This window comes from Trachypithecus francoisi, unplaced genomic scaffold (genome assembly GCF_009764315.1).
Source record: "Trachypithecus francoisi isolate TF-2019V2 unplaced genomic scaffold, Tfra_2.0 Contig00621, whole genome shotgun sequence".
NCBI classification, from domain to species: domain Eukaryota; kingdom Metazoa; phylum Chordata; class Mammalia; order Primates; family Cercopithecidae; genus Trachypithecus; species Trachypithecus francoisi.
Genome location: NW_022680771.1, coordinates 38,983 through 52,407, shown reverse-complemented (window position 1 = coordinate 52,407; position 13,425 = coordinate 38,983). Strand labels below are relative to the sequence as shown.

Sequence of the window (13,425 nt, the reverse complement as noted above, 5' to 3'; positions counted from 1 at the left end):
TTTTCAACCCTCACTCCGCCCTGCTCAGCCCCTGAAAAACCACCATTCTACTCCCAACTTCCCCCCTACACGCCCTGCTCAGCCTCTGATAAACCACCATTCCACTTCCAACATCCCCCCAGCCCTGCTCAGCCTCTGATAAACCACCATTCTACTCCCAACTTCCCCCCCACCCCGCTCAGCCTCTGATAAACCACCATTCTACTCCTAACTTCCTCTCCCCACCCTGCTCAGCCTCTGATAAACCACCATTCTACTCCCAACATCCCCCCCCAAAGCCCTGCTCAGCCTCTGATAAACCACCATTCTACTGCCAACTTCCCCCCCACAAGCCCTGCTCAGCCTCTGATAAACCACCATTCTACTCCTAACATCTATGAGTGCACATTTTTGGATTTCACATATAAGTGATATTATGAGATATTTGTCCTTCTGTGTCTGGCTTATTTCACTTAATATAATGTCCTCTAAATACATCCATGCTTTTGCAAATGACAGAATTTGATTCATTTATAAAGATAAGCAGTATTTTTGTATGCATCCTACATATACTTTTAACTTTCCACAGCTTTACTGAGATATTATTCATACATTATGTAATTCACTCATTTAAAGTACAAACTTCAAATTCTTTTAGGATATTAACTGGATGGACAAATAATCATAATAATATAATTTTAATTTAATTTTAGAACATTTTAATGCTCCTTAAAAGAGACTTGAGTCCATTAGCAAACTTTCCCCATTTTCTCCAGCCTTTCCTAAACCCCTCCTAGTCTAGGCGACCACTCAACTTTAACTGAACATTTTCGGTTTAAAAGTTGCCTTCAATTAACTATGGTCAAAATGAAACTATTTTATATTCCAGAATTTTAGACCTCATTTTAAAATTTTGGTCAAGATGAATTGGTTAATAATAGCTCTCAGGAAGATCTGTTTTCTTTTTTTAAAATACATATTTCTCTGTATAATTTATTCCTTAAAATTATTTGTCTTGTTTCTGTTTTTGGTATTACTAGAAGCTTTTGCTCCAGTCCTAACATAATCTCCAGTAGGAGATTTTAGTCTCTTTGTCAGTTAATATATGTATATGGTAGTGATATTCTCTTTTTAAATTCCTTTTCTTTTCTTGTCACTGTCTTCTCTGTACAATAACAGTGATATTCTTATACATTTTTACCTCATTAAAAATAATTAGTTTTCAGGTCATGCGATGCCAACATGTTTGTTCCTTTTTGTTCGGTGTGTGTGTTGCTATTCAGGCTCTTTTGTGATTCTACAGGAATGGCAGCTTTTAAAAATAACTCTGTGAAGAATGACATTGGTGCTTGGATAGAAACTGTATTGGATCTGTAGACTGCTTTGGGCACTAAGGTCATTTTCGCAATATCAGTGCTTTCAGTCCAGGAATATAGGATGTATGTTCATTTATTTGTGTCATCTCTGATTTTCTTCAGTGGTGTTTTCCAGTTACCGTTTTATAGCTGACTCACCTGCTTCGTTAAGTATTTTCCTAGGTATTTTACTCTTTTGCAGCCATTGTCAAAGGGACTGGGTTCGTGTTGTGACGCACAGCTTGGCTGTAGGTGGTGTATAGTGGTACTACTCATTGGTATTTGTACATTTTATAGCCTCTGAGACTTTACTGAATTCATTTATCAAGTCTAGGAGTGTTTTGTAGGAGTCTTTAGGGTTTTCTAGGGATAAGATCATATCATTGGTGAAGAGATAGTTTGACTTTCTTTTTTCCAATTTGGATGTCCTTTATTTCTCTTGCCCAGTTGCTCTGCCTAGGACTTCCCAGTTTTATTCTTAATATGCATGAAATAAAAGTAAAATTGAAAGTGATTAATGATTAGTTTATTTCACATCTCTGTCGCATACACAGATAAAATTAATTCAAAGTTGTATGTTAAAAACACAATATTAGACCCTGTCTTGTTCCAAAAGGAATTTCTAAGTTGTCTATAAAATACAGAGGAATCAAGAATATAAGTGGAAAGTGTTTTCAAAAAATAAAGAAAAAAAGTATAGGTTAACACAGGGCTTCCCAATCTCCAGGCCATGGACCAGTACCAGTCCCTGGACTGTTAGGACCTGGGCCACACAGCAGGAGGCTAGTGGCAGGTGAGCAAGCAAAGCTTCATCTGTTTAGAGCCACTCTCTGTCCCTCACATTACTGCCTGAGCTCCTCTCCCTGTCAGATCGGTGGTGACATTAGATTGTCATAGGAGTGTGACTCAAACCCTCTTGTAAGCTGCTTACACAGGGGATCTAGGTTGTTCACTCCTTATGAGAATCTAATCCTTTATGATCTGTCACCATCTCTTGTCACCCCCAGATGGGACCATCTAGTTGCAGGAAAACAAGCTTAGGTTCCCAGTGATTCTACGTTATGGTGAGTTATAGAATTATTTCACTGTATATAAGTAATAATAGAAATAATGTGCACAATGAATGTTATGTGCTTGAATCATCCTGCAACCATCCCCCAACTCAGGTCCACAGAAAAATTACCTTCCACAAAACCAGTCCCTGGTGCCAACATGGTTGGGGAGCGCTGGGTTAACGGATGTGAGATCCTTTTGCCTTGTCTTGGATTAATGTGCAGATATACATTGTGTGAATGACATCTGATGGCACCATCTTGCCCCGTAGATCATTTTGGGGACACCTCCAGTATTTCATGAAAATCAAAATTTCTTCTAGTGATGAACAAAATGATACCCAGAAGCAAGTTTCGGAAGAACAGATCGCTGGAATGTCACGAGAAGAGATTCTGACTAACAAACAAGAGCAGATGGAAGTGGCTGAAAAGAAAATGAATTCTGAGGTATTTTCTTTAGTCATTTTCAAATGTCTTGATATGTGTATTTATTTTAAAAACAACTTTATGTATTTTGGAAAGGATAAAGGATTTTTAAAACATATATATACACACATATGTGTGTATACATATACACACACACTCCAAATATCCTTTATCATATATATATATATATATACACACACACACACATACAGGATAAAACCATGTTCTTAATTCAACTGCATCTGACTGCAACAGTCAAGTAGTTATCTTCACAATGGCCTCAATCCAAAGGAGAAGCATTTCATATTTTTCCTAAGAATTGATGATCTTTCCAATATCAAAAATAAGTTTTGCTACTAACAACAGAATTCTCATATATCTAACCTGAGAGATAACAGTGAGATTTTTTCTGAACAACTGTAATGCTGACAGTAAAATTAATAGCCTAAACATTAAGCTGCATCACAGAGGATAAATTCTGAGAGACAAGATGGGGCAGGTCCCCATCTTTCCTGTTCAGACAACTTAGTCATTCTAGTGTGTGGGCTTTGGAGACTACAAACCCACCAGGGGCAGAAGAGATCCTGCGGCACGGCACAGCTGCTTTACCAAATCATGGCCAGACTGCTTCTGTAAGCAGGCCCTGATCCTGTTCCCCATCACTGGACAGGACCTCCCACCTAAGGCCTCCAGTTACCCCCACCAGTGTTCTCTGGCCAACGGAGATTTGAAACCTTCCTGGGACATCTAATTCTCAAATCAGCTCCGGGAGGCAGATGTTCCTATTCCCTTTTTACAGAGTGGGGAGACTGAGACTGAGAAGGGTTCCATCTCTCGTCCCCAGGTCACACAGCTATAGGTGACCAGGCTGGGATTTGAACTCAGGCTGTCTGATGCTCCAGAGCCCAGGCTCCTTATCAGTAGGCTATTCTGCCTTTAAAATGCACAGTCGAGGCTGCACATGCTGGCTCATGCCTATAATCCCAGCACTTGGGGAGGCCAAAGCAGGAGGGCTGCTTGAACCTAGGAGTTCAAGACTAGCCTCGGCAACATAGGGAGAACCCGTGTCTCCAAAACAACAAAAAAAAATTGTTGGACATGGTGGTGTGCGCTGGTTGTCTTAGCTACTTGGGAGACTGAGGTGGGCGGATGGCTTGGGCCTGAGGAGTCAAGGCTGTAGTGAGCCAAGATCGCACCACTGCACTCCAGTCTGGGCGACAGAGTGAGACCCTGTCTCAAAATTAAGTTAAACAAACAAATGAAAAAAGCCAAATATACAAGGTCACATATTGTGTGACTCCATTTATATGAAATGTCTAGAATAGGCAAATCCACAGAGACAAAAAGTAGGTTAGTGGTTTCCAGGGGCTGAGGGGAGGAGGGAACAGAAGGCGACTGACTTCTCACTGGTATGAGGTTACTTTTTGGGGTGATGAAAATATTCTGGAATCAAAGAGTGGTCACGGTTGCACAATTTTGGGAATATACTAAACTCCGCTGAATTGTACATGTTAAAATTGTGAATTCTATGATATGTGAATTAGATTTCAATTTTTAAAATAATAGTGCAAATTATTATTATTATTATTATTATTATTTTGAGACAGAGTCTCATTCTGTCACCCAGGCTGGAGTTCAGTGGCGCAATCTTGGCTCACTGCAACCTTTGCCCCCTGGGTTCAAGCGGTTCTCCTGCCTCAGCCTCCCAAGTAGCTGGGATTACCAGTGCAAGCCACCACACCTGGCTAATTTTTGTATTTTTAGTAGAGACAGGGTTTCACCATGTTGGCCAGGCTGGCCTCAAAACTCCTGACCTCAAGTGATCTGCCTGCCTCAGCCTCCCAAAATGCCGGGATTACAAGCATGAGCCACCATGCCTGGCCATAATGTTTTATTTTTAATGTTTTTACAGATGGAATCTTGCTATGTCGCTCATATTGGGCTCAAGCAATCTTCCTACCTTAGCCTCCCAAGTAGTTGGGATGACAGGCACACACCACTGTGCCTGGCTTGGTGCCAGTTAAGCTGATGGTACACAAACGTGCCCTGGAGCCCCTGCAGATCTCGGACATGAGCCTAGATTCCAAGCATGGCTAGGCCACCTGCTCTGTAACCTGGGTGAGTCCCTGTGGCCCCGAGAGAAGGTACCAAGAAGTAAAGATATAAGGAGGTGAGGGATGAGGCCATGCTGCTGTCTGCAGTGGGAGTGTCCCAGGTAGTGGGAACAGGAAGGGCCAAGCCCCTGGGTATCATGGAGGAAGCCAGTGTGGCTGCAGTGGAGGGAGAGGAAGAGAAAGTTAGGGAAGTGACAGGGACCAGAGCATGTGGGGCTTAGAGGCCACTGTAGGCATTTCTTTTTGTTTTTTTGTTTGTGTGTGTGTGTGTTTTGAGACAGAGTCTCACTCTGTTGCCCAGGCTGAAGTGCGGTGGTGCAGTCATGGCTCGCTGCAGCCTTGAACTCCTGGCCTCAAGTGATCCTCCCACCTCAGCCTCCTAAGTAGCTGAACTACAGGCACGTGCTACCACACCCAGCTATTGTTAAAACCTTTTAGAGATGAGGTCTCCCTATGTTGCCCTGGCTGGTCTCCAACTCCTGTTCTCAAGTGAATCTCTAGCTTCAGCCTCCCAAAGCACTGGGATTACAGGTATGAGCCACTGCACCTGACCATTAGGTGTTATTTCCTGCAGAGGCCAGCTGGCGCAGGCCTACCTCTGACTGGTGGCCTCATAGTCAGGCTGAGTGGGGTCCTTCATCCCATGAAGCTGGCCCACTGCTCTCTCCTTGTCCAGATAGACACCTCGTACCAGCTTCACTCTGAAGGCCAGGCCGGCCCTGTGTGCGGCCTCTGCGTCCCTCCCCAGCCGCTCCAATGTGTCCTGTAGGGCACGCGGGCAGGTTCTGGTAGGTCAGGGTGTGCAGACCCCAGCCTGCACGTCCCGGGCTGTTCCAGCGCACGGCCAGGGCAGCCACCAGCAGGAGAGCGCAGGGTTCAGTGAGGTGTACTCCGCATCCACCAGGAGCCGCACATGCTTGGCCCGGGCATACTGAGGGTGACAGAGACGGCGGTCAGGGTCCTGGGTGTCCAGCAGGGGCAGTGGAGCCAGACCCCAGCAGGAGGGGTTACCTGGGCCTCCCGATGCAAGCGGCTGAGGGAGGCCTGGAGGTACTGGTTCTGCTCGTCGTTGAGGCAGGAGACCTGGAGGTTCTAGGGGGCAGCAGGGGAAATGGGAAAAAGCTTAGAAGTTGCTAGAAATCTAAAAATGAGCAATATCAGTTAGGTACTTTTTATTGAGGGAGTTATGAGCCTAGAATCAGGGTTTGAATCCAGACTCCACCACCTATTGTGTGACTTGGGTAAGTTATATAACCTTTCTGGGCCTCAGTTTTTGTTTGTTTGTTTGTTTGTTTTTTGAGATGGAGTATTGCTCTGCTGCTCAGGTTGGAGTGCAGCAGCACGGTCTCAGCTCACTGCAACCTCTGCCTCCTGGATTCAAGTGATTCTCCTGCTTCAGCCTCCCAAGTAGCTGGGATTACAGGTGCTCGCCACCATGCCCGCCTAATATTTGTACTTTTAGTAGAGACGGGTTTTCACCATGTTGCCCAGGCTGGTCTCGAACTCCTGACCTCAAGGGATCCACCCACCTTGACCTCCCAAAGTGCTGGGATTACAGGCGTGAGCCGCCGTGCTCAGCTCTCCCTGCCACTCTTTGAACACGACGGGCAACTTCCCACCTCCAGGCCTTTACCTGCTGCTATGTTTCCTTCAAGTATTTGCTCTAAGGTCACTTTCTCAACATGGTTTCCCAGCTATACATTGGCAACTTCTCTTCCTGTTCCTCAGCCTTAGTTTTCCCCTACTTGTTATGTGCTGATTTTTGTTTTGTTTTGTTGAGACAGAGTCTTGCTGCGTTTCCCAGGCTGGAATGCAGTGGTGCGATCATGGCTCACTGCAGCCTCTACCTCCCCAGCTCAAGCAATCCTCCTACTTCAGCCTCCCAAGTACCTAGGACCTCAGGCACCCACCACCACGCCTGGCTAACTTTTTACTATTTGTAGAGTCAAGGTCTTCCTATGTTGCCCAGGCTGGTCTCAGACTCCTGGGCTCAAGTGATCCTCCCACTTCAGCTTCCCAAAGTGCTGGGATTCTGACTTTGGTTTTAATTATTGTCTCTTGCCCCTGACTTGCAAGGAAGTGCCTCGAGGTCAGAGATTACACCTTCATGCCCCCTCAGCCCCTAGCACCGTGTCTGGAACAAGATAGATGTTCAGCAAACACTTCGGGAGTGGATACGCTTGTAACATGGAAGTAACAATTATTCTAACTCACAGTCTTATGCAGATTCATCTGGCTGAATGTGAGCTGCTGGTGACTCCAGGGAGTCTGGCTGGGTTCAAAGAAGTTGGGAAATGGAAGAAAGAGGAATAGGTGGGGCTGAAAGCTTTATTATATCCAATAAGGTCGATATGGATGACAGGCCTAGGCTTGCTCATGGAATCTGGAGGCAGGTTGGGCTGGAAGCTGCAACCCTCCCATGGTGGGGAGAATGCTGCCTCCTGGAGGAGGGAAAAGCTGGGGGCAGCAGCCTGGTTTCCTCTTCCCCCAACAGAGGATTGTCTCCCCCTTGACTTGGGGCATAGTCTCAGGCCCTCAGGGAGCTATTTCAGACACCCACCAAACATTTAACTCATTTAATCTTTTTTTTTTTTTTTTTTGAGATGGAGTCTCGCTCTGTCGCCCAGGCTAGAGTGCAGTGGCCGGATCTCAGCTCATGGCAAGCTCTGCCTCCCGGGTTTATGCCATTCTCCTGCCTCAGCCTCTCGAGTAGTTGGGACTATAGGTGCCTGCCATGGCGCCCGGCTAGTTTTTTGTATTTTTTAGTGGAGACGGGGTTTCACCATGTTAGCCAGGATGGTCTCGATCTCCTGACCTCGTGATCCGCCCATCTCGACTTCCCAAAGTGCCGGGATTACAGGCTTGAGCCCCCGTGCCCGGCCAACTCATTTAATCTTTACCACCCTCTGATGTAGCAACTGTTATTGTCCCCCTTTTTCTAGATGGGGAAACTGAGGCGCAGAGCAGGGAAGTCACTTGTCAAAAGTCACACAGCTAACTCAGGGCAGACCTGAGGTTTGAACCTCAGCCTTTCCAGAGCCTGGGTCTTTCTCTCTTTTCCTTCCTCTCTCCCTTCCTTCCTTTCCTTCTTTTTTTTCTTTTCTTTTCTTTTTTTTTTTTGAGACAGGGTCTCACTCTGTCTCCCAGGCAAGAGTGCAGTAGTGTGAGTTCAAGTGATTCTCCTGCCTCAGTCTCCTGAGTAACTGGGACTACAGGCAAGTGCCACCATTTCTGGATAACTTTTGTATTTTTAGTAGAGATGGGGTTTTACCATGTTGTTCAGGCTGGTCTCAAACTCCTGACCTCAAGTGATCCACCCCCACTTAGCCTCTCAAAGTGCTGGGATTACAGGCACGAGCTACGGCACCTGGCCCTCTTTCTTTTTCTTTTTTCTTTTTTTTAGAGACAGGGTCTCTCATTCTGTCGCCCAGGCTGGAGTGAATTTTTAGCTTAATTTTTAGCTCACTGCAGCCTCAAACTTGCCAGCTCAAGCAATCCTCCCACCTTAACCTGCCGAGTAGCAAGGATTACAGGTGCCTGCCACCACATCCAGCTAATTTTAAGGATGTTTTTGTGAAGACGAGGGCTTACGGTATTACTCAGGCTGGTATTGGCCTCCTCAGCTCAAGTGATCCTCCTGCCTTAGCCTCCACACCAGGTGTGCACCAGCACACAGGCTAAGTTTTTACTTTTTTGTAGAAATAGGGTCTCACTATGTTGCCCGGGCAGGTCTTGAACTCCTGGGCTCAAGTAAGCCTCCAATTTCAGCCTCCCAAAATGCAGATTACATGCATGAGGCACCGCATCCAGCCTGCTTAAAACCAAGAAGTTACTGTCACTCTCCCCACAGGAATAAACTAAAGCTCATGAAGAGATGAACTCCTTACTTTCCCAAGCTGAGTTTCTGAACCATGAAATCTTTTTTCTATGTGTTCTCTGATACACTTTATAAATTACAAATAAGGCCAGGTACAGTGGCTTACGCCTGTAATCCCAACACTTTTGGAGGTCAAGGCAGGCGGATCACGAGGTCAGGAGTTCAAGACCAGCCTGGCCAATATAGTGAAACCCCATTTCTACTAAAAATACAAAACTTAGCTGGGCATGGTGGCACACACCTATAGTTCCAGCTACTCGGGACGCTGGAGCAGGAGAATCGGGTGAACCTGGGAGGCAGAGGTTGCAGTGAACCGAGATCGCAACACTGCACTCCAGCCTGGGCAACAGAGCCAGAGGCCATCCCCCGCCCCTGACAAAAAAAAAAAAAAAGGCCGAGTGCGGTGGCTCAAGCCTGTAATCCCAGCACTTTGGGAGGCCGAGACGGGCGGATCACGAGATCAGGAGATCCAGACCATCCTGGCTAACCAGGTGAAATCCCCTCTCTACTAAAAAATACAAAAAAATAGCCGGGTGAGGTGGTGGGCGCCTGTAGTCCCAGCTACTCGGGAGGCTGAGGCAGGAGAATAGCGTGAATCCGGGAGGCGGAGCTTGCAGTGAGCTGAGATCCGGCCACTGCACTCCAGCCTGGGCGACAGAGGGAGACTCCATCTGAAAAAAAAAAAAAAGAGCTGAGCGCAGTGGCTCACGTCTATAATCCCAGCACTTTGGGAGGCTGAGGCGGGCATTTCACCTGAGGCCAGGAGTTTGAGAGCAGCCTGGCCAACATGGTGAAGTCTCATCTCTACTAAAAATACAAAAATTAGCTGGGCGTGATGGTGGGCGCTCTTGTAATCCCAGCTACTCAGGAGGCTGAAGCAGGAGAACCTGGGAGACGGAAGTCGCAGTGAACCAAGATCACACCACTGCACTCCAGCCTGGGCGACAGAGCAAGACTCTGTCTTAAAATAATAATAATAAATAGATAAGTAAAAATTACAAATAAAAAAATTAGAAAAAGAAACATCAGCATGTGCACTGTAGCATTGTTTGGGAGGGTGGAGACACAGAGGCCACCCAGGGGTTCACCCCAGGAGAGGTAAACCGTGCAGCAGCCAGTGGCACAAGGATTCTTCAGGCATCAGCCTGTGCAATACAGTGTGACCCTTTATCTACAAAAAATTTTAAAAATTAGCTGGACGTGGTGGCTCATTCCTATAATCCCAACTACTTGGGAGGCTTAGGTGGGAGGATTGCTAGAGCTCAGGAGTTCGAGGCTACAGTGCGCTGTGATCATGCCACTGCACTCCAGCCCGGATGACAGAGACAGACCCTGTATAAAAACAAAAACAAAACCAAAACAAAACTTTGTGTGGATCTTAATATCAGTGGAAAAAATAAGAAGTAGAGTGAGATAGCTGATACAATGCTTTTGTGTAAATTTAAAACATTCTCTCGATTGATGGAGATGGGCAGGAGGGAACTTCACAGTGATGGAAATGTTCTAAATCTTTTTCTTTTTCTTTTTTTTTCTTTTTTTTTGAGACAGAATTTTGCTCTTTTTGCCCAGGCTAGAGTGCAATGGCATGATCTTGGCTCATTGCAACCTCCGCCTCCTGGGTTCAAGTGATTCTTTTGCCTCAGTCTCCCCAGGAGCTGGGATTACAGGCGCACGACACCACGCCCAGCTAATTTTGTATGTCGAGTAGAGACAGGGTTTCACGATGTTGGCCAGGCTGTTCTTGAACTCCTGACCTCCAGTAATCCATCTGCCTCAGCCTCCCAAAGTATTGAGAGTACAGGCATGAGACACCGCTCCCGGCCATGTTCTAAATCTTGATAGGGATTTGGATTGCTCAAGTGTGTGTTTTGGTCAAGGTTCATCAAGGGGCACATTTACATGTGTGTAGTTCATTGTTTTACCTTGAAAGAAAAAAGTACTGGGAATAATTATTGGGCTCTATAATGAGCCCATTATTCACATCCTGAAGCATTCAGGGGGAAAACATACTGAAGTCTGCAATTCACTTTGAAATGCACCAAAAAATAAGATGGATTGATGGATGGATAGAGGAATAGAGGAATAGATATGATTTAAAGCGAGTATAGTTAAAGGTGGCAGGTACATGGATGTTCATGTACAATTCTTTTTACTTTTCTGTATATTTGAAAATTTTTATAATAGAATATTGGGGAAAATATGACCCCACGAATGGTACACACCTGGCAAAACAAAATCATAGAAACAAAAAGATATGCATTATACAAGACAGGAGGCTGGGTGTGATGGTTCACACCTATAATCCCAGAACTTCAGGAGGCTGAGGCTGGGGGACTGCTTGAGGCTATGAGTTAGAGACCAGCCTGTGCAACACAGTAAGACAGAGAGAGAGAGAGAGAGAGAGAGGAGGGAGGAGAGAGAGAAGGAAGGAGGGAGGGAAGGAAGGAAGGAAGGAGGGAGGGAGGGAGGGAGGGGAGAGAGAAGGAAAAAGAAAAGAAGGAAGGAAAGAAAGAGAGAGAGAGAAAGGAAGGAAGGAAGGAGAGAGAGAGAAAGAAAAAGGAAGGAGTGAGAGAGAAAGAAAGAAAAAAAGATGGAGTAAGGTTGAAATAGAATATAGAGATAAAAAGGAAATAATGATTGAATGAACAAACTAAGATCCCATTGGCCTAATCAGAACTTACACCCAGCCAGCTCACACCCGTGTGGCTGTGTTGACTGAGGACACATTGAAGTACCTCTTTCTAGCTGATAAACAGCTTCTATCCCAGTCCCTTCTCTGAGAGCCTCCAGCCTCCAGGCTCCTCCCTGAGAACCCAGATGACCCTGATTCCATCCATTTCTACCATGCCTGGGAGCTACAGCTGCATTTCTGCTGGCTGCTCCAAGGCTGGAGGTGGCCGTGAGCATTTTGAACATCTGGCGCGCCATGTGGCCGCATCTGAGTCCAAGGCACTCTGTCCCCGACAGTCCTGCTTGAGATCCTTACCTGCCCAGAGTCCATGGCTTCAGCCAGCCTCTCGGGGCTCAGCTCCAAAGAGGCTCCTGGCCTTCTGACCCATGAGGCTAGCTCCTTCTGAAATGGGGTGGTAGGTGGGGTGGTTTGCGGAGCCCGGTGGGCAGCCGTGCCCTCCTGGCACCCCCATCTTTGCACTCCTTACACAGAGCCGAGCGCTGGTCAGCGCCGTCACCTTCAGCTGCATGAGGCTGGCCTCAGCCAGGCTGGGGGGCTCCAGGAGGTCCCGCGACAGGTCCACACACCACAGCATAGTGCCGAGGTTCCCCTCATACCAGACCTCACTGCCCAGCCAGCAGGCGTCAGGTCCTGACCTGCGGAGCCCCTTCCTGCATCCTCCCAGCCTCCCTGGGCCCTGGCTCCCTACTCACCTGTTCTTGGCAGCACAGTCCGGGTCCTCCTCAGTGGGCACTGCCAGCAGTGGCCGTCTCACCAGCCACAAACTGCCCATAAACGGATGCTCGGAGAAACGCGCCTGAGAGCCGGGAGCCCAGGAGGAGTCCCTGAGACCAGGCCTGGAGCTGGGTGACAGAGAGTGAGGGCTCAGCGCCAGGCTATGGGGAGCCTCCAGGCTGGTCCTCGGGATCATTGTTCACCATCAGCCCGTGAGTGACCAGTGGGGGCCAGGCACACAGCCGGAGAACCAGCAAGGCCCGTGTCAGCTCTCCTGTGCCCTTGAGTTGGAAGGCACCACCATCAAAGCTCAGGGGCTGCCAGCCCCTCGCCAGGGGACCTGCTTGGGAACAGAGCAGGTAACAGGTCCGGAGCATCCTGGGTCCCTGGCTGCCTCCACACCAGAGAAGGTGCCCTGGAGGCCACAGGTTCACCAACTGCCCCTTGCTCAGACTGGGGGCAGTGACTGATTAACTGGGCAAAGCCTCAGGATCACAGGCTCCTTGAGGGCAATTAATTATTAACAAATGGGGACAGAGTTCAGAGTAACGGTAACGGGAGGTGAACCCCCAATAACAGCCCCCAACAATCCTCAGCACAACAGCCTGCACTTACTAGGTAATCACCACGTGCTGGGGAAAACAGGGGCTCCGGGGCAAGGATCCCTGGGTTCAGGACATTGGGCTTTGTGATCCAGGACGAGCTACTTAACCGCTTTTGTGGCAATTGCTTCCTCCACCTCCCAAGTAGTGGGATTACAGGTGCGTGTGATCACACTGAGGGTAATTTTTAATTGTTTTTTTGGTAGAGACAGAGTCTCACTGTGTTACCCAGGCTGGTCTTGAACCCCTGGACTCAAGTAGTCCTCCCACCTCGGCCTCCCAAAGTACTGGGATTTCAGGCATGAGCCACAGCACCTGGTTCTCACATTGTAAGTCTTTTTTTAAAAGCTATAACCTATGTTTATACATTCCTGAATGTACATTTCACCAAAAAAGTTAAAAAAAATTAATCATAATATCAGTTTCCCAGAGCTGTTGTGTGGATCCAATTAATGGACACATACAACCTGGTACACAATCTGTGTTCAGTAAGCACTGGCTATGGTCATTAAGTGCTGTGTGTATACAATCTCACTGATGCTTGTCTTCATGATGAAGCATGTACCATGGTTTGGGGATCCCCTGGTTTGGGGATCCCCAAGGCCACATCAGGT

General features: G+C 47.2%; 1 pseudogene; it reads right to left on the bottom strand.

Annotated features, from left to right (window-relative positions):
• Positions 1-1,814: 1,814 nt before the first annotated feature.
• LOC117087168 lies at positions 1,815-12,652 on the bottom strand (annotated as a pseudogene).
• Between the last annotated feature and the right edge of the window lie 773 nt (positions 12,653-13,425).